Source organism: Herpailurus yagouaroundi, unplaced genomic scaffold (genome assembly GCF_014898765.1).
Source record: "Herpailurus yagouaroundi ecotype Mexico unplaced genomic scaffold, PumYag 67623, whole genome shotgun sequence".
Taxonomy (NCBI): domain Eukaryota; kingdom Metazoa; phylum Chordata; class Mammalia; order Carnivora; family Felidae; genus Herpailurus; species Herpailurus yagouaroundi.
Window position 1 is genome coordinate 3,482,938 of NW_024420424.1, and position 23,133 is coordinate 3,506,070.

The following is a 23,133-nucleotide window of genomic DNA, read 5'->3' on the forward strand; positions in this document are numbered from 1 at the left end:
GACTTCAGCCAGGTCACGATCTCGCGGTCCGCGAGTTCGAGCCCCGCGTCGGGCTCTGGGCTGATGGCTCAGAGCCTGGAGCCTGTTTCCGATTCTGTGTCTCCCTCTCTCTCTCTGCCCCTCCCCCGTTCATGCTCTGTCTCTCTCTGTCCCAAAAATAAATAAATGTTGAAAAAAAAAATTTAAAAAAAAAAAAAAAGTGTTTGAATATATATTCCTTGCCCTAAAAAATTCATAAGCATGTAAAAAAGAAAGTCTTTTAGGAAGACATTTTAATATAGTGTTATACTAAAAGAGATTTGTATAAGAGTCAGTGGTGGCACAAAGGTGTTAGATCCTTTTCACCTTTTAGAAAGGTCAGGTAGAAAATGGTCTTGTTTGGTTGATCCTTCAGGGCTTGGGTTGTGAAACTATGGTTACATAGAAAAAGAATCCAAATGTCAATTCTTTGGGAGGCAGAATCACAAGTCCTCAAAACTGAGATCAGAGACAGGAGACTGAGGGAAGCATCAGGATTCAATATTGATCGATAAGCAGGGATCAGATAACGAGGGATGATGTTAGAGAGGAGCAATAAGTAGAGACAAGAAAAAAGAAAGTGATATAGAAATTTTCTAAAGATAATAGGGAGCTGGCAGAATGGGAACCTAAAGGTGCAACAGAGAACTTACATTTCCAATTGACATGGAATTTTAAGTTTACTCTCTGAGCCACGACTCTAATAATGTGCGATAAAATATAAATAGTGAAAACTATTGATATAATCAGACCAAAAAGAGAAGCATTCTCTGTATATCCTAATTTCGGGGGGGGGGGGATAAGAAGAAAAATGAGTAAAGCTTTAAAAATCCATGATCTGATGCTCTCTGAGCCCAAAAGTAGGCATTGGATCTAGGGATGCATCTCCCAAAGATTCTTGGGATTTTAAAGTACTTCATGTAACTTTGAAAACTAGGAATAGGCTTATTGATTAAAAACAAAATCTGGGATCACATCTCACTCATGAAAATAAGTTGAATAAAGTTGATAACTAACTCTGCTTAAGGCACCTTATGTGAAACAACATACTTTGGGAGGCTCAAGAACACAGACCACAAAATCATGAGCAAAACTGAGTCAAGCTCCTATAGGCTGAGTGACTGAATCTGACATGTATCCAACATGATTGTTGGAGAACAATTCTAAACCATCAATATATTTTCTATAATAAACACCATCAATATCCCACACCAATTTGACTCCCAAATGCAAACAAGAGCAACAACACAAACTTGTATTTCCTTGCCTGCAGGGTTTTTTGTTTTGTTTTGTTTTGGTTTTTTTTTTGTTTGTTTGTTTTGTTTGTTTTTGTTTTTGTTTTTTGTAATTTAAAACCTTATTTGTAATGCAGGTAACAATCTAGAAGTGCCAAGAAATCAATGCTCCCCAGCGTAATCCCCAAACAATGCCTGATACAAAATACTTCAGCTCCCTAATTCATTCGGGAAGAAAAAAGTGAGGTGGATATTTGACTCTAAATTCCATAATTCCCCAGAAGAATAAAACTTCATTTGTCCACAGTGATAATTTACTTAGTAACAAGCATTTTGGACTACCTTCTATTTTCTAACTCAATTCTTTACTACTTTTACAGTGATTCCTTGGATCAAATTTAAATACCCCAGCTAAACTAAAATCATTCTTGTAAGTTCTCATAAATCTATATCCTTATCTATACCTATATCTATATCTATATCTATATCTATATCTATATCTATACCTATGTCTATGTCTATGTCTATATCTATATATCTAAATCTATATCTATATCTGTATATCATCTATATCATCTATATCATCTATATCTATGTCTATCTATATCTATAATTTATTGACAAATTGGTTTCCATACCACACCCAATGCTCACAGAACAAGAGCCAACCTCAATGCCCATCACCCACGTTTCCCTATCCCCCAACCCTCATCAACCCTCAGTTTGTTCTCACTATCCAAGAGTCCATTATGGTTTCCCTCCCTCCCTTAGTGTAACTTTTTCCCTTCCCCTCCCCTGTGGTCTTCTGTTAAATTTCTCAAGATCCACCTATGAGTGAAAACATATGGTATCTGTCTTTGACTGAGTTATTTCAGTTAGCATAATACCTTCCATTTCCATCCATGTTGCTGCAAATGGCCAGATTTCATTCTTTCTCATTGCCAAGTAGTATTCCATTGTATATATAAACCACATCTTCTTTATCCATTCACCACAAATGAACACTTAGGTTCTTTTCCATAATTTGGCTATTGTTGAAAGTGCTGCTATGGGGTTTATTGGGATATCTGTGCCTCTATGCATCAGCACTCCTGTATCCCTTGGGTAAATTCCCAGCAGTGCTATTGCTGGGTCATAGGGTAGTTCTATGTTTAATTTTTTGAGGAACCTCCACACTGTTTTCCAGAGAGGCTGCACCACTTTGCATTCCCACCAACAGTGCAAGAGGGTTCCCCTTTCTCCACATCCTCTCCAGCATCTATAGTCTCCTGATTTGTTCATTTAGCCACTCTGACCAGCATGAGGTGGTATCTCTGTGTGGTTTTGATTTGTATTTCCCTGATGATGAGAAACGTTGAGCATTGTTTCATGTGTCTGTTGGCCATCTGGATGCCTTCTTTAGAAAAGTGTCTATTCATGTCTTCTACCCATTTCTTCACTGGATTATTTTTTTTGGGGGGGTGTGGAGTTTGGTATGTTCTTTATAGGTTTTGGATACTAGCCCTTTATCCAATATGCCACTTGCAAATATCTTTTCCCATTCTCTTCGTGGCCTTTTAGTTTTGTTGACTCTTTCCTTTGCAGAGCAAAAGCTCTTTCTCTTGATGAGGTCCCAATAGTTCATTTATGTGTTTAATTCCCTTGCCTTCAGAGATGTGTCAAGTAAGAAATTGCTGTGGCTGAGGTGAAAGACGTTTTTCCCTACTTTCTCTAAGGTTCTGAGGTTTCCTTCTCTAAGGTTGCCTGTCTCACATTCAGGTACTTATCCATTTTGAGTTTATTTTTGTGAATGGTGTAAGAAAGTGGTCTAGTTTAATCCTTCTGCATGTTGCTGTCCAGTTCTCCCAGCACTATTTGTTAAAGAGACTGTCTTTTTTCCATTGGATACTCTTTCCTGCTTTGTCAAAGATTAGTTGTCCATACATTTGTGGGTCAAATTCTGGGGTCTCTATTCTATTCCATGTGTCTCTGTGTCTGTTTTTCTGACAATGCCCTACTCTCTTGATGATTACAACTTTCTAGTAGAGACTAAGGTCTGGGAATGTGATGCCTTCCGGATTGGTTTTCCTCCTCAATATTACTTTGGCTACTCGAGGTTTTTTGTGTGGTTCCATACAAATTTTAGGATTGTTTGTTCTAGCTTTGAGAAGAACGCTGGTGCAACTTTGATTGTGATTGCATTGAATGTATAGATTGCTTTAGGTAGTATTGACGTTTTGACAATATTTATTCTTCCAATCCATGAGCATGGAAAGTTTTTCCATTTCTTTGTGTGTTCTTCAATTTCTTCCATAACCTTTCTATAGTTTTCAGCATACAGATATTTTACATCTTTGGTTAGGTTTATTCTTAGTATTTTATGGTTCTTGATGCAATTGTGAATGGTATCCATTTTGTTATTTCACTCTCTGGCTTCATTATTGGTGTATAAAATGGGACAAATTTCTGTACATTGATTTTGTACCCTGCGACATTGCTGAATTTATGTGTCATTTCTATCAGACTGTTGGTGGAGTCTGTCAGGTTTTCCATGGAGTATCATGTTGTCTGTGAAAAGTGAAAGTTTGACTTCATCTTAACCAGCTTGGATGCCTTTTGTTTCATTTTGTTGTGTGATTGCTGATGCTAGTACTTCCAACACTATGTTAAACAACATTGGTGAGAGTGGAAATCCCTGACTTGTTCCTGATCTCAGGTGGAAATCTCTCAGTTTTTCCCCATTGAGGATGGTATTAGCTGTGAGCTTTTCATAAATAGATTTTATGATGTTCAAGAATATTCCTTCTATCCAGACTTTCTTGAGGGTTTTCATCAAGAAAGGATGCTAAATTTTGTCAAATGATTTTCTGCATCTTTTGACAGGATCATATGGGTCTTATCATTTCTTTTTTGAATGTGATGTATCACATTGATTGGTTTGCAAATATTGAACCAACCCTGCAGCCCAGTAATGAATCTCCCTTGACCACGGTGAATAATTATTTTTATACGATGTTGAATTAGATTTTTGAGGATCTTATTGAGAATTTTTGCATCCATATTCATCAGGGATATTGGCCTGTAGTTATTATTATTATTATTTTTTTTGCTGGGTCTCTGTCTGGTTTGGGAATCAAAGTAATGCTGACTTCATAGAGTGAGTCCCAAAGTTTCCCTTCCCTTTCTACTTTTGGGAACTGCTTGAAAAGGATAGGTGTTAACTCTGCCTTAAATGTCTGATAGATTTCCTCAGGGAAGCCATCTGGTTCAGGACTCTTATTTGTTGGGAGATTTTTGATAATTGGTTAAATTTTTTCAGTAGTTATGAGTCTGTTTAAATTTTCTATTTCTCCTCATTTGAGTTTTGGTAGTGTGTGGGTGTTTAGGAATTTTTCCATTTCTTCTAGGTTGCCCAGCTTGTTGGCATATACTTTTTCATACTATTCCCTGATAATTGCTTGTAATTATGAGAGATTGGTTGTAATAATTCAATTTTCATTCGTGTTTGTATCTATTTGGATCATCTATCTTTTCTTTTTGAGGAAGCCTGGCTAGAGGTTTATCAATTTTGTTCATTTTTTCAAAAACCAACTCTTGGTTTCATTGATCTCTTCTGCTGTGTTTTTTTTAATTCTATATTGTTTAGTTCTGCTCTGGTCTTTATTATTTCTCTTCTTCTGCTGGGTTTGGGGAGTCTTTGCTGTTGTGCTTCTAGTTCCTTTACATGTGCTATTGGATTTTGTATTTGGGATTTTTCTTGTTTCTTGACACAGGCCTGGATTGCAATGTATTTTCCACTTAGGACTGCCTTTGCTGCATCCCAATGGGTTTGGATTGTTGTATTTTTATTTTCATTTCTTTCCATATATCTTTTAATTTCTTCTCTAATTTCCTGGTTAACCCATTCTTCAGTAATCTCCATACTTTTGGAGGTTTTCCAGACTTTTTCCTGTGGTTGATTTATAAGTTTCATACTATAGTGATCTGAATGTGTGCATGGTATGATCTCAATTCTTTTATATTTATTCAGGGCTGTTTTGTGACCCAGTATGTGATCTATCTTGCAGAATGTTCTATGTGCACTCGAGAAGAAAGTATATTCTGTTGCTTTGGGATTCAGAGTTCTAAATATATCTGTCAAGTCGATCTGATACAATGTATAATTCAGGGACATTGTTTCTTTACTGCTTCTCTGTCTACATGACCTATCCATTGTTGTAAGTGGAGTATTAAATTCCCCCTGCAATTACCAAATTGTTATCAATAAGATTGCATATGTTTGTGGTTAATTGTTTTATATATTTGGGGGCTCCAGTATTCAGCACATAGACATTTGTAATTGTTAGCTCTTCCTGATGGATAGGCCCTGCTATTAGTATATAATGCCCTTCTTCATCTCTTGTTACAGCCTTTAATTTAAAGTCTAGTTTGTCTGATATAAGTATGGCTACTCTAGCTTTCTTTTGACTTCATTTAACATGACAGATAGTTCTCCATCCCCTCACTTTCAACCTGAAGGTGTCTTCAGGTATACAAAGAGTCTTTTGTAGACAGTAAATATATGGGTCTTGTTTTCTTTTTTTTATCCATTCTGTTACCCTTTGACTTTAGATTGGAGCTATTAGTCTATTTACATTCAGTGCTATTATTGAAAGATATGGGTTTAGAACCATTGTGTTACCTGTAGGTTCATGCTTATAGTGATGTCTCTGGTAATTTGTGGTCATTGCAACATTTCACTCACAAAGTCCCCCTTAGGATCTCTTGTAGGAATGGTTTAGTGGTGATGAATTCCTTCAGTTTTTGTTTCTTTGGGAAAACCTTTATCTCTCTTTCCATTCTGAATGACAGGCCTGCTGGATAAAGGATTCTTGTCTGCATATTTTTCCTGTTCATCACATTGAAGATTTCCTGCCATTCCTTCCTGGCTTGCCATGTTTCAGTAGATAGGTCTACTGCTACCCTTATGTTTCTACCTTTGTATGTTAAGGCCCGTTTATCCCTAGCTGTTTTCAGGATTCTCTTTATCCTGGTATTTTCCAGTTTCACTATGATATGTCGTGCACAAGATTGACTAAAGTTATGTCTGAAGGGAGTTCTCTGTGCCTCATGGATTTCAATGTCTATTTCCTTCCCCAGATTGGGACAGTTCTCAGATATGATTTGTTCAAGTACACCTTCAAACCCTTTCTCTCTCTTCTTCTTCTGGAATTCCTATGATACCGATACTGTTCTGTTCAATTCAGTCACTTAGTTCTTTAATTATCCCCTCATAATGCTGTATTTCTTTTATCTCTCTTTTTCTCAGCTTCCTCTTTTTTCATAACTTTATCTTCTAATTACCTATTTTACCCTTCTGCATCTTCAATCCACCCTGTGGCTATCTCTGTTTTATTCCACACCTCATCTATAACATGTGTTAACATCATGACTGTTTTAGTCCCTTGATCTTTGTAGCAATAGATTCTCTTCTGTCCTCTATGCTTTTTCAAACCCAGATATTATTTTTATGACTATTATTCTAAATTTTTGTTCAGTTATATTGCTTAAATCTGTTTTGATCAATTCTTTATCTGTCACTTCTTAGAATTTATTTTGAGGAGAATTCTTCTGTTTCATCATTTTGGCTAGTTTTCTGAGTTTTAAAAGCTTGTTATGTGCTCTGCATCTGTGAGCCCTGCTATATTAAAGAAAGGGTCATACACTGTCCAAGGCCTGGTCCTTCAGGAGGTTTTTATGGAGAGTGTTCCTTGCTCTCTGCTGTTGTGACTTTGTTTATTTTATTTTACTACTTGTAGTGATGTGTTGGACCCTCCACCAGGTGTGCTTTGATTTGTTCCTTGACGCAGCCCTGTAAAGGAAAACAAACAGACTGACAAACAGGTGACAAAAACACACAAACAAATAAACCAGCCAACCAGACAAAAACAAAAAAAGTGAAATGATCCCAAGCCAAAAAAAAAAAAAAAACAAAAACAGAAAAAACAGCTACAAATAAAGAACAAGGTGGAAGTGGTGTTGATGGAAGAACACACACAAAGAGAAAGAACAGGGACAGTGAAAAAGAAAATATAAACATTGACCAGGCAGAGAGACTCAAAGGCTTAATCCAGAGAGAGAGAAAGGAAAATAAGGAAGGAGGCAGGGAAAAAGAAATGAAGATAAAGTCACCCAGACAGAGAAATTATACAGCTTGATTATTCCAGAGAGAGAGAGAAAGGAATGTAAAGGGGGTGTAGAACATGTATCAAGAAAATGGATTAAATATGTCTGTTTAAACAAACCAATAAACAGAGTAACCAGCCTAGAGGAGGGAAGAGATAAGGAGGAGAAATGGCGGGGGGGGGGGGGGCAGAATATATCTATATATCCAGAATTGTCCTAGAATTAATCCAGGCAATGCTGCCACACTGGTCTGAAGGAGCTGTCTCTCTAGTTCCACATTGCCTATTCCGTTCCAGTAGATATGCAATTACCCAGCGCAGAGGGGCATTGTTTGGGGTAGGCTGGTTCCACTTCTACTGTGGGCCCCACAGACTGATCCCTGAGGCCCCAACTTGGTGGTGGTAGGAAGAAAAATGGCTCCCCCCCCCCCATTCTCTTCTCCACGTCCTGGTGTCCCTAATCACTCCTTTGGATCTGTCCTCACAGCACTGAGGGTGCATACAAGGCTGTCTGTTTCACTCTGCTGACTCCTTTACCCTAGGGGCTTGGCTGGGAATTAATCTGCTCGGTGAGCCCTGGTACTGGGGAAACATTCTGATATGTGGTCCAGGCTGATTTTGTCCTGTGCTGCAGCCCTTCAGGTGAGGGCGCTGGTTTCTCCTGTTGCGGACTGTGCCCTTGATCTACCAGTGAACCCTAGGGTGGCTCCCCTTCTCCCCAGGTGTGCGAACAGGGCAGCAGTCCCCAGTCCAAAATAGGATCTGCAGTTAGATATCCTCTAACCTGAAGTTAGAGATGGGATCCCTCTTCATCCCTGTCTGATTGGTTTTCTCTTGTCCAGATACAGCACTATGCTTCCCCATCAGTTCTTTCTCTTCCCTTTGTCTCTTGGAAGAAAGGGAATCTCTCCCCCCATGCCTACATGGCCCATTTTATCTCCCCCTGTTCGCAATCACCTACCTATGGTCTTTCAATGTGTCCTGTTTTCTTCCTGGTAGATGCCATCTCTTTTCCTCCCAGACTTGGGGTTCTAAGTCCTTCAGCTTCAGTTTTTCTTTGTTTGGGAGACACAGGAAGTACGGATCCCCCTACTTCTCTGCCATGTTGGCCCAATCTCTTTTGTAAGTTCTGATTCTGGGGTAGCCCAAACTAAGTCTTATTTTTTGACTGAAGATACAAGGGAGCTGGGTAGAGGTGAAAGCAAAACCACTAGAAAGAAAGAGGTTGAGAGAAAATTTCTCAAATTCAAAAAGCAAATAATAATAATTAATAAAAATAATTAACAATAATAATAATGAAACTGTCTTAAAAGATATTAAAATAAGAGTATTTAAGATATTCATAAATAAAGATGTAAATAAAATTTATAAGAATATAAAATAAATGGGAACAAAATACATTAAATATGAATACTAATCTATTAGAAACTTTAAAAAGGAAAATTTTAGTAATTTAAATTAAAGTAATAATAGACAGGATATACTTTTTATTAGACCTTGAAAAAAGAATAAGACAATTGGACTATAGTACTGAGGAAGTCACCCATAATGCAGCATGGAGAAAAAGTTACAAAATAAATGAAAAGGTATTTTTTTAAAAGATGATATACTAAAGGGTGCCAGTATACATTTAATAGTAGTTCTAGAAGAATAGAAAAAGGGAGTGATGAAAAAGTGATATTTGAAGAAGTGAGTTAATTTTTTTAGAATTGAAGAGACATGAATTCTCATACTTAAAGTAGGCTCTATATACAAATCAAAAGAAAGATAAATCTACACACAGATATATCACATACATAACAACTGAGGAACCAATCCTATAAACTAGAAAGAAGACAAAGTATAACTTAAGGCAAAATAGTAACAGCACTAAGAGAAAGTGCATAACAATTAAAGAAAAATCTAAAAAGAAGATAATTTTATGCAACTGATAATAGAGTCTCAAATATGAAAAGATAAAACAAACAGAATGAAAATTTGAAATTGACATGTCTATGAACATAGTGAAATATTTCAAAACATCTCTAGCAAAAACGAATAGGTCAAGCAGACCAAAAATTAACTAGGATGTAAAAGACTTAAATTTGGAAAATAACAAGTTAGATTCAATGGAAGGATCAGATTTGAATAGCCTCAGACTCCAGAATATTTGAAGAAATTTTCAGCAAAATCAAGGTGAAGTCCCTGACTTAAGTTTTCCTATTAGATGAATCCTGCTTTAATCAATAGTGAATTGTCATTAGTACTTCACATTTGTCTATCATGGACTCGGAACAGCCAAAAGGAAGTAATGGCCTAAGCATTCACACAAATGGCATACATATTTCATATATCTTCCAAAAAGATTGTATATTCTCTACTTGTTAGATGACAATATTTTCAGACACATAGAAACTGAACAAATTTATTACCAGCCAACACACACACACACACACACACACACACACATACACACACACAGAACCTTAATGGAAATAAATGGTACATGATCATCTAATATGTGTGGAAGTAAAAGTGATCCAAAGAGAGAATATATACATATTTATAAGCAATGGCCAATGGCTTACTCATTTAATTAGGAGCCTGAAAGGCAAAGGATTGGAAGATGAAAGGCAAGAAAGTCTGGGGTAGAGGCATATAGATGGATGTATGGGAACAGGCACTAAGTAGAAAGATTTTTGCACCATATGTTAATGTCAAGCAGAAAGCATCCACATGGTATATCCACAAGAACAAATATGTAGATAAAATAATTTGGTAGAAAGTTGAGTATATTGGGCGTCTTCTAACCTGTAAGGGTCAGTAGCTCATCCATCAGGGAGAAATGTTTATTCTTGGTATGGATTTACCTTTGTCTTCCCACAAGACCTCAGGCAGCCACACTTCCTTCGGTCTAGGAAAGTACCTGATATGAGATGTGGGAGTGGTTCCATGGGTCCATGACCATAGGATTCACTGGTTATATCATATTACACAGTCTAGAATCAGCCACTATGAAGAATGTTCAAATGACTTTTTTTCATTTGTTATAACAGGTGTCTTTATGTTTTTTATTAAATTTTGATCTCAGTATATTTAACATACAGTGTTATATTAGTTTCATTGTACAATATAGTGATTCAACTATCCCATACATCACCAAGTACCCATCATGATAAGTGCACTCCTTAATTCCCATCACCTATTTCACCCATCCTCCTATTCACATCCCTGCTGGTAGCCATCAAAATTTGTTCTTAATAGTTAAGAGTCTGTTTCTTAGTCTCTCTCTCTCTCTCTCTCTCTCTCTCTCTCTCTCTCTTTCTCTCTCACACACACATACACACACTTTTCCTTTACTCATTGTTTTTTTTTCTTAATTTCCACATATGAGTGAAATCATATATTTGTCTTTCTCTGGCTTATTTCACATAGCATAATACTCTCTAGCCCCATCCATGTCATTTCAATGACAAGATTTCATTCTCTTTTATGGCTGAGAAATATTCCATCATATATATGTATGGAATACACACACACACACACACCAGGTCTTTACCCATTCATCAGTCCATGGACACTTGTGCTGTTTATATAATTTGGCTACTGTAGACAATGCTGCTATAAACATAATCATGCATGTATCCTTTTGAAGTAGTATTCTTGTATTTTTTGGATAAATACCTAGTAGTATGATTGCTGGATCATAGGGTAGTTATATTTTTAACTTTCTGAGGAACCTCTATACAGTTTTACATAGTGGCTGCACCAGTTTGCACTCCTACCAACAGTGCAAAAGCGTTCCCCTTCCTCCATGTCTTCAACAACACCTATTATTTCCTGAGTTGTTAATTTTAGCCATTCTGACAGGTGTGAGGTGATAGCTCATTCTAATTTCCATTTGCATTTCCCTGATGATGTGTAACGTTGAGCATCTTTTCATGTGTCTGTTGGCCATCTCCATATTTGCTTTGGAGAAATGTCTGTTCATGTCTTCTTCCCACTTTTAAATTGAATTATTTGTTTTTTGGGTGTTGATCTGTATAAGTTATTTATATATTTTGGATAGTAACCTTTTATCAGATATATTATTTGCAAGTGTCTTCTAGGTTGCCTTTTAATTTTGTTGATTGTTTCCTTCTGTGGGGAATAAGCTTAGAAATTCCCTGGGTTTACACCAATGGGTTAACAAGGCATAAATAAATACAAAGCCATAGGATGTTCACACCTGGGATTGGGTAAAGAAGATTGGCACCCCAAGAATAAGGAGGTGCAAAGGCACCCCAGAATAGAGGGGGTGCAAAGGCCCCCCAAATAGAGAAGGGCACAAAGGTGCCAAATATATGCTTATATGAAATAAACAAGATTAGATAGTCAGGGTTGAAGCACCCCCAATTTAGTACTATAGAAGAAAACTGATTTCACAGGATGAAAGGACCAAGTTAGGTAAACAGGTAAATTGCGCTATAGACCACTGCGCTTCAGGTGTAGCAGCCTAGAGTGGAGATGATTAACAAAAGAAAGGTACTTTGTTAACTCTGAGGTTATTTTCCCTATCTGCCTCATCCCCTAGACCGGCTAAGATAAACAGACATGGTCCCTCCTGTCTGCTGTTAACAGCCATCTACCCACCTGCCCAGTGCCAGGAATTTGTTTTATATTGACCCAAACCCCAAACACTGTGTATCTTCAAAATCCCCCTTTTCCCTCATGTCCCCAAATCAATGTTCACAGTTTCTATGTCTCTGTGCACACCATCACGTTTTTAAACCTTCTGATCTTAATAAGTGTGGGGCAAGGACCCTTATTTGGAGCTCTAGTCTTTTTCTGGACATTAGCCATCTCTAGCTTTTTATCCTGCATCCCACTGTCTTGCTAGATAAGAAAGAACTTTATACCCAGAGTCTATGACCCTTTTGTTGTACAGAAGCTTTTTATTTTTATGTAGTCCCAATAGTTTATTTTTGCTTTTATTTTCCTTGCCTCAGGAGATATATATAGATAAATAGATAGATAGATAGATAGATAATGTCCAAGATATTATTGACTGTTCTAGGACTTTTATGGTTGCAGGTCTCAAATTTAGGTCTTTACTCCATTTTGAATTTATTTTTATATGTAGTGTAAGAGAGTTGTCCAGTTTCTTTTATATGTAGCTAACCAATTTTCCTAACAACATTTGTTGAAAAGACTGTCTTTTTCCACTTGGGTATTATTTACTACTTTGTTGAAGATTAATTGATATATAATTATGGGTTTCTTGTTGAATTTTTTGAAATGACTAATTTAATGTACAGGTGAAGTAACTATTCGAAGGCAATGTCACACAAGTACAGGATTCCATACATTAGGGCAAAGTATAATTGTCCTATATATAGTTGGAGACCTCTATTGTACAGTGACCCCATTAGAAATAAAACATGGTTCTGGGTACCAAGGAGTGTAAACAAAAGTGGATCCCTTTACAGCCACTCTAAGTGACCCACTATAAGACTTTGTGTTTTTGTTTTCTTAACTCTGGGGTCTTCATTATTAGATGTTCTTATCTTTAATGGATTTTTTTCTGGGATTACAGAAATTGTACTACTGAACTAGATGTAACAACTTCTACCTTTGTTATTTGGGCCTCTTATGACCAGGAACCAGCAGATGAAGAGTCAACATTGTGGCAAGGGTCATTGACCATGGTAAGCAGGAGGAGATTGGGCTCCTTTCATATAACAGTAGCAGAGAGAAAAATCTGTGTAACTTAGGTGATACATTTGATCACCATTTGGCACTTACATGATTATTGGTCACCTAATACAACTCCAGTCTGCAAATGAATTAAGGGCTCAGTGACCTTAGGAAGTTTTGGATCACATTATTAAGCAATACCTATCAAGACCTACTAAGATTACATCTGAGATGGGAAATGAGTACCATTTTTGGCCTGACACCAAATACAGTGGTGAAATCAGTAGTTTCCCTCACTATTTTCCTTTTTCTATGCTTTATCACAGAAATTAAGGCCCACAGGAACCATAGAGGAGATGCTTAATGAAAATATGTGTAGAAACATAAATGTGCAGTGCAAATGGTTTAATATACCATAGATGTGCCACTCAGATCTCTTTCAAAAGAATCAGAGGTTCTTAGTTTCCACTCCTTAACCCATGAATTCTAAGATCATATATTCCAGAGCTTCTCCTAGTCAATGAAGAAGTACAATGGGGGTACAAGTCCTGGTCCATTCCTTCCCTTGGAGACTCCATATAAGTCTGCTGAAATTATATCAGAACTTCACTGTGATATTAGGATATTTTTGTTCAAGCCCTTCTTCTCTCATTTCTTTCACAGGCTTAAACTTGAATCACAATCTGAAAACTCTCTGGTTACTCATGATCTCTCCCCATTATTCATAGACGTCTCACAAATAAAGTTCTTTCACATCTAATACTATCTTGATATCTATTTCTCAGAAGATGAGAAAAGACATACAGACCATGACAATTACTCTCCTATCTATGCTGAGTAAATATTTACCATATTAACCCTTCTGCTAGTAAATAAAAAAAAACCTAATACATAAAAAATAATATTAAGGAACTAAATAACTATCAGGATTATGATCCATGTTCACATGGATTCACAACTCAAGACATTTTTTCAATTCATAAGTGATGACTAAGAGGTCAAAAGCCTGAACAGTGATTTCAGATATCTAAAGGAACTGGTGAAGTGAAAGTTAAAGTTTGGGATCAAGAAAGATGGAAAATAACACCCCAGGTTTGAGTTGGATCCTCTATGTGAATAGACCCAAGACTAAGAGTGAAAACCAGAAATTAATAAGCCTTTACCAATATTAAAAGTCATATGTCATTGGGAAAAATTAGTGATTGAATTAAGATAGTAGATTTCCACTCTAACCACCTAGCAGGAGCAAAAGTTAGTCTTCTTTATAAGAATATATAATAATCAAGGAGTGCCTGGGTGGATCAGTTGGTTAAGCATATGACCTTTATTTTGGCTCAGGTCATAATCTCACAGTCTGTGGTATCAACCCTCATTGGGCTCAGTGCTGACAGATTTGTAGTTATTTTTAGAGAATGTATTTTAAGCCCTGGGAAAGTGAATAGGGCAATTGGTGAAACATCAATGATGTCCTGGTCTCAAGGCTGTTGAACACAATAGCACTATAAGATCCAGAACCTCATGATCCACCCAGAAGCCAGTTATGGAACAGGCCCATTTTAATTGCCTAGCAGTCCTTAAAACTGCACAACTTCCCTGCATGCTTTCATGTAGATACTAGATGTGTGTTTGGTCTATGTCTAGAGGCTCTTTGTGTTTTCTTCCAATGCTTTGACGTTCTTTGATGTTTATGCCTGGCAAAATAAAATAAAGACTATGTGCGGTTTGCTGCTGCTGCTATTTCACTGACAGAGGCAGCCCTGAACATTTGCTCAATCTAAATGACTAAAAACCTTGAGGGGCGCCTTGGTGGCTCAGTTGGTTAAGTGTCCAATTTCAGTTCAGGTCATGATCTCACAGTTCATGAGTTCAAGCCCCATGTCAAGCTCTGTGCTTGGAGCCTGGAGCCTGCTTTGGATTCTGTGTCTCCCTATCTCTCTGCCTCTCCCCTGCTCACACACTGTCTCTCTCTCTCTCTCTCTCTCTCTCTCTCTTTCAAAAATAAATAAACATTAAAAATGTAAATATCTAAAGCCTTTTTCTTCAATGCGTGGCTACACAGTGTGGAGCCTGTTTGGGATTCTCTTTATCCCTCTCTTTCTTACACTTCTCAACTCATACTCTCTCTCTCTCTCTCTCTCTCTCTCAAACTAAATAAATAAACTTGAAAAAAGAATATAAAATAATCAAAAGCTTCAAATTGTCTTTACAAATTTTTAAATACAATGTATAGGATTCAAATAAAGTTATAAGATATAATGGATTTTTAAGTCATCAAACTGCAAGAGTAAAGTATTCAAAGGGAACTAATCCACATGAGTTGAAGATAATTATCAGAAAAAAATACAAATAACTATAATAGATTGTGTTAAAAAGTGGATAAAGGGGCGCCTGGGTGGCGCAGTCGGTTAAGCGTCCGACTTCAGCCAGGTCACGATCTCGCGGTCCTTGAGTTCGAGCCCCGCGTCGGGCTCTGGGCTGATGGCTCAGAGCCTGGAGCCTGTTTCCGATTCTGTGTTTCCCTCTCTCTCTGCCCCTCCCCCGTTCATGCTCTGTCTCTCTCTGTCCCAAAAATAAATAAACGTTTAAAAAAAAAAAGTGGATAAAGTGTAGAATTGCAGCAGACTACCAGAATAAATAAAAAAGGACCAAATGCAAATTCTATAACTGAATAACTAAAATTAAGAATTTCCTGAATGTGTTTTACAGTAGTGAGTGAAAAATATAATTAGTGAAATGGAATGTAAGTCACAGAAAATATCCAGACTAAAGCATGAGAGGAAAAAAAGGTGAAAAATTCAAAGAGTGAGAATAAGATATCTATATGATATCATGGAAAGATATATCTTTTCTCGGTGCCCCAAAGGGAAAGGATAAAGTGAGACAGAGGCAATATTTTAATAGATAATTCAAGAGGTAACAGTGAATAATTTTCCTAAACTGAAGAAAAATATCATGTCATAGATTCAATGAGTACTAAAAACTCAAACAAGATGCATACAAATAAAACAACATCTAGGTATTTTCATAGCAAAAATGCAAAAACAAAATTGAAAGAGAAAAAGTCTTAAACTTCCAGAGAGAAAAACACAACACTTCTGAAGGAAATCAAAAGAAGCCAGAAGAGAATGACAGAATATTTTCGAAAAAATGAAATAATTTTCAAGAAAAAAATCCAACAGTCATTGAACTTATTCTTTTTAAGTAGAGACAAAATAAAAATATTTCACGTAAAGAAAAACAGAATTCATCACCAGTCAACACAAAACCCTAATTAATGGCAATAATCAATTTATATAGGCAGAAGGAATATGATTCCAGATGTAAAGAAAGAAATTAAAGAGAAAAGGAGGAAGAACTACAACAAAAAAAGTGTGGGGTTATTATGTGAGTAAATTAAAATGAAATATCGACTTTACAAGTAATTTTAATGATGTCTTTTGAAGTTTAAAATATTGGAAGATTTAAACACCAAAATGGAGTTATCAGGAGGAAGATGGTGGCGTAGGAGGACACTGGGTTCACCGTGTCTTACTGACCACTTAGATTCCACCCACATCTGCCTAAATAACCCAGAAAACCGCCAGAAGACTAGTGGAACGGACTCTCTGGTGCCAAGCATAGACAAGAGCCCCACGGAAGAGGGTAGGAAGGGCGGAGAGGCGGTACATGCTACACGGACTGGTGGGAAGGAGGCGGGGCAGTGGAAGGGCAGCTAGCCCACACGCAAGGCAGAGCCTCCAAGTCTGGCTTGAAAAAGCAGAAGGGCCAGACAGAGTGTGTTCTGACAGCCATCAGGACTTAACATCTGGAATGTTATAAGTCAACAGGTCTGCTCTGAGAGTGAGGGGGCTAGAGGACAATGGGAAGGGAGAGTTGTTCAGCCCCAGAGGACAGAACTCAGCTTGACGGGGAACAAAGGCGCTCGCCAGTGCCATCTCCCTCACCGATCCCCCAGCCAAAATCCCAAAGGGAACCAGTTCCCATCAGGGAACTTGCTTGCACTGCACAAACACCCAAAACTGTGCTTCTGTGGATCCATCCCTCTGACTAGTCTGCCTCCATCCTGGTGCTACAGGGCCCCTCCCTAAGTGGACCACTGAAGGCAAGGCAAGCTGAGTCTGCCCCTCCCGCTCCTGTGCACTTTGCAGATCCACCCCGGCTAATACGCCAGATCCCATCGAAGCAGCACCACAAGCCTGGCAGTGTTCAAGTAGCCCAGACAGGGGCCACACCACTTCACAATGAGTCCTGGCCCTGGGGGAGGGGATGATAAGGTACACACCAGCCTGACTGTGGCCCCAGCAGTGGGCTGGGGCAGACATCAGGTCTGACTGTGTCCCCGTCCAACACAAGTTACTCCAGAGAGCAAAGGGGAAGAGCCCTGCAGTTCCACGCCACTCCAGGGACTATCCAAAATGATGAAACGAAACAATTCTCCTCAAAAGAAACTTCAAAAAGTAGCGACAGCTAACGAACTGATCAAAAACGATTTAAGCAATGTAACAGAAAATGAATTTAAAATAATAGTCATAAAATTAATTGCTGGCTTGAAAAAAGTATAGAGGACAGCAGAGAATATATTACTACAGAGATCAAGGTACTAAGAAATAGTCAGGCGGAGCTAAAAAATACTATAAATGAAGTGACAAATAAAATGGAGGCCACCACAGCTCAGATTGAAGAGGCAGAGGAGAGAATAGGTGAATTAGAAGATAAAATTATGGAAAAAGAGGAAGCTGAGAAAAAGAGAGATAAAAATATACAGGAGTATGAGGGGAGAATTAGAGAACTAAATGACACAATTAAATGTAATAACACGCATAATTGGGATTACAGAGGAGGAAGAGAGGGAAAGGTACTGAAGGTGTACTTGAAGAAATCATAGCTGAGAACGTTCCTGATCTGGGGAAGGAAAAAGGCATTGAAATCCAAGAGGCACAGAGAACTCCCTTCAGACATAACTTGAATCGATCTTCTGCACTACATATCATAGTCAAACCAGAAAAATACAAGGATAAAGAGAGAATTCTGAAAGCATCTAAGGATAAACATGCTCCAACATATAAAGGGCAACCGATAAGACTACTGAAGGATTTATCTGTTGAAACTTGGAAGGCCAGAAAGGAATGGCAGGAAATCTTCAATGTGATGAACAGAAAAAATATGCAGCCGAGAATCCTTTATCCAACAAGTCTATCATTTAGAATGGAAAGAGAGATAAAGGTCTTCCCAAACAAACAAAAACTGAAGGAATTTGTCACCACTAAACCAGCCCTACAAGAAATCCTAAGGGGGATCCTGTGAGACAAGGTACCAGAGACATCACTGCAAGCATGATCTAGACATCACAATGACTGTAAACCCACATTTTTCTATAATAACACTGAATGTAAATGGAACAAATGCTCCAACCAAAGTTATAGGGTATCAGAATGGATAAAAAAAAAAAAACCAAGACCCATCTATTAGCTGTCTACAAGACACTCATTTGAGACCTGAGGACACCTTCAGATTGAAAGTGAGGGGATGGAGAACTTTCTATCAAGCTACTGCAAGTCAAAAGAAAGCTGGAGTAGCCATACTTATATCAGACAAACTAGACTGTAAATTAAAAGTTGTAACAAGATATGAAGGAAGGCATTATTTAGTAATTACAGGGTCTATCCATCAGGAAGAGCTAACAATTATAAATGTTCATGCTCCTAATACGGGAGACCCCCAATATATAAAACAATTAAGAACAAACACAAGCAACCTTATTGATAAGAATGTGGTAAATTCAGGGGAATTTAATACTCCACTTACAACAAGGGATAGATCATCTAGACACAGGATCAATAAAGAAACAAGGGCTCTGAATGATACATTGGATCAGATGGACTTGACAGATATATTTAGAACTCTGCATCCCAAAGCAACACAATATACTTTCTTCTCAAGTGCACATGGAACCTTCTCCAAGATAGATCACATACTGGGTCACAAAGCAGCCCTTCATAAGTATACAAGAATTGAGATCATACCATGCATAATTTCAGACCACAATGCTATGAAGCTTGAAATCAACCACAGGAAAAATTATGGAAAACCTCCAAAAGCATGGAGGTTAAAGAACACCCTACTAAGGAATCAATGGGTCAACCAGGCAATTAGAGAAGAAATTTAAAAAATATACAGAAACAAATAAAAATGAAAAGACAACAATCCAAACACTTTGGGATGCAGCGAAGGCAGTCCTGAGAGGAAAATACATTGCAACCCAGGCTTATCTCAAGAAACAAGAAAACTCCCAAATACAAAATCTAACCACACTCCTAAAGGGGATAGAAACAGAATAGCAAAGACACCCCAAACCCAGCAGAAAAAGAGAAATAGTAAAGATCAGAGAAGAAATAAACAATATAGAATCTAAAAAAAACTGTAGAGCAGACCAACGAAACCAAGAGTTGGTTTTTTGAAAAAATATACAAAATTGATAAACCTCTAGCCAAGCTTCTCAAAAAGGAAAGGGAGATGACCCAAATAGATAAAATCGTGAATTAAAATGGAATTATGACAACCAATCCCTCAGAAATACAAGCAATTCTCAGGGAATACTATGAAAAAATGTATGCCAACAAACTGGACAACCTGGAAGAAATGGACAAATTCCTAAACACCCACACACTTCCAAAATTCAAACGGGAAGAAATAGAAAGCCTGAACACCCATAACCAGTGAAGAAATTGAATCAGTTATCAAAAATCTCCCAACAAATAAGAGTCCAGGATTAGATGGCTTCCCAGGGGAATTGTACCAGACATTTAAAGCACACATAACACTTATCATTCTCAAGCTATTCCAACAAATAGAAAGGGAAGGAAAACTTCCAGGCTCATTCTATGAAGCCAGCATTAATTTCATTCCTAAACCAGACAGAAACCCAGTAAAAAAAAAAAAAAGAGAGAACTATAGGCCAATATCCGTGATGAATATGGATGCAAAAATTCTCAACAGGATACTAGCAAATCGAAATCAACAGCATATACAAAGAATTATTCACCATGATGAAGTGGGATTTATTCTTGGGCTGCAGGGCTGGTTCCATATTCGCAAATCAATCATTGTGATACATCACATTAATAAAAGAAAAGATAAGAACCATATGATCCTGTCAATCAATGTGGAAAAGGCCTTTGACAAAATTCAGCACCATTTCTTAATAAAAACCCTTGAGAAAGTCGGGATAGAAGGAACATACTAAAACATCATAAAAGCCATTTATGAAAAACCCACAGCTAATATCCTCAATGGGGAAAAAACTGAGAGCTTTCTCCCCGGGATCACAAAGACGCCAGGGATGTCCATTCTCACCACTGTTGTTTAACATACTGTTGGAAGTGCTAGCGTCAGCAATCAGACAACAAAAGGAAATCAAAGGCATCAAAATTGGCAAAGATGAAGTCAAGCTTTCACTTTTTGCAGATGACATGATACTATACATGGAAAATCTGATAGACTCCACCAAAAGTCTGCTATAACTGATACATGGATTCAGCAAAGTTGCAGGATACAAAATCAATGTACAGAAATCAGTTGCATTCTTATACACTAACAATGAAGTAACAGAAAGACAAATCAAGAAACTGATCCCATTCACAATTGCACCAAGAAGCATAAAATACCTAGGAATAAATCTAACCAAAGATGTAAAAGATCTGTATGCTGAAAACTATAGAAAGCTTATGAAGGTAATTGAAGAAGATATAAAGAAATGGAAAGACATTACCTGCTCATGGATTGGAAGAATAAATATTGTTAAAATGTCAATACTACCCAAAGCTATGTACACATTCAATGCAATCCCAATCAAAATTGCACCAGCATTCTTCTCGAAGCTCGAACAAGCAATCCTAAAATTCATATGGAACCACAAAAGACCCCAAATAGCCAAGGTAATTTTGAAGAAGGAGACCGAAGCAGGAGGCATCACAATCCCAGACTTTAGCCTCTACTACAAAGCTGTCATCATCAAGACAGCATGGTATTGGCACAAAAACAGACACACAGACCAATGGAATAGAATAGAAACCCCAGAACTAGACCCAAAAAAAAATATGGCCAACTAATCTTTGACAAAGCAGGAAAGAACATCCAATGGAAAAAAGACAGTCTCTTTAACAAATGGTGCTGGGAGAACTGGACAGCAACATGCAGAAGGATGAAACTAGACCACTTTCTTACACCATTCACAGAAACAAACTCAAAATGGATAAAGGACCTGAATGTGAGACAGGAAACCATCAAAACCCTAGAGGATAAAGCAGGAAAAAACCTCTCTGACCTCAGCCGCAGCAATTTCTTACTTGACACATCCCCAAAGGCAAGGGAATTAGAAGCATACCATGTTTACACCCCATTTGACCTCGAAGCACCAGAAAGTCAACAAATGGTAAATGCCTCTTTTGTGGCATAGGCTGCCCCAGATATCCGAAGAAAATTCCGGAAGTTGGAAGACTTTGCCAGGATGAATATCACTCAGCTGATAGAGTTCGCCAATACAGTTTTCATGAAGAGAAAAGTCACAGCAGAAAGAGAAGCAGAGAAGACTAAAAAAGGCCACCCTTCTTGCTGCCACACCAAAAGAAACAGATGCTTCAAAGATGGGAAGACCCCAACCACCAAAAGGGGGGGAAGCCCAGAGCCCCCTTAACAAAGGACCAATGTGAATACTGCAAAGAGAAGGGACACTGGAAGAATTAATGTCCGAATTGGAAGGGGACCTCAAAACCCAACCAATATCAGGAGGAACCTTGAGGCAAGAACCACGTTGGTCTGGCCAGGATAGACTAAGACTGAGGGGAATGGGACTCTTTCTCTCTTTTCCCCCATGAGCCTATGGTCAAAATAAAGGTAGGGGGCAGAACAATAACTTTCATGGTTGACACTGGGGCTGAATACTCCATTGTTACTTCCCTGGTGGTGCCCTTAAGCCAAAAGATGGCAAACATAATTGGGGCCACTGGGACACAGGCAATGCAACAGCCCTTCTGTCAAGCTCGACAATGTGAACTTGGGGGTCACAAGGTCCAGCATGAGTTCCTCTACTTACCCGACTGCCCGATTCGTCTCCTGGGCCGGGATCTGCTCTCCAAACTTGGGGCCCAGATAACTTTTGAACCCACCAGACACACTAGCCTCCAATTAAACCCAAGGAAGAGGGAAACCCTGGTCTTGGCGATTACCCAGCCAAAGGAAAAAGAATGGAGACTGTTCTGCACCCAGGCCCTACCCTGTAGCCCCTCAGAATTCAGGCTTACATTCCCCTCTATATGGGCTGAAGATAACCCACCTGGACTAGCTTGAAGTCAGACCCCCATCATTGTTGACTTGATCCCTGGAGCCCAACCTCAGAGACAAAGGCAGTACCCCCTTCCACTCGAGGCTAGAATGGGTCTACAAAAGAACCTTACCAAGCTCAGAGAAGCAGGTATTCTAATTGAGTGCCAATCGGCTTGGAATACCCTGCTCTTGCCAGTCAAGAAGCCAGGAGGAGGATACCGACCGGTACCAGATTTGAGGGCCATTAACAAAGTGACTGTTTCCTTACACCCAGTGGTTCTGAACCTGTATCCCCTCCTCAGCCAAATTCTGGGGTCAGCCAGATGGTTTGCATGCCTCGACCTAAAGGATGCTTTCTTTTGCCTCCACCTGGCTCCTCAAAGTCAACCATTGTTTGCCTTTAAAAAACTTTTTTTAACATTTATTTGTTTTCAAGAGGCAGAGAGAGACAGAGTGCAAGTGGGGGAGGAGCAGGGAGGGAGATACAGAACCGGAAACAGGCTCCAAGCCCTTAGCTGTCAGCACAGAGCCCGACACGGGCTTGAACCCACCAACAGTGAGATCATGACCTGACCTGAAGTCAGTCGCTTAATGGACTGAGCCACGCAGGCACCCCCAACCATTGTTTCCCTTTGAATTGATTGAGCCCGTTACAGGGCACCAGGTGCAGCTGAGCTGGACACGACTTCCCCAAGGTTTTAAGAACTCACCCACTTTTTGGGAAGCCCTAGCTATAGACCTCGCCAACTTTCTGAGGGAAA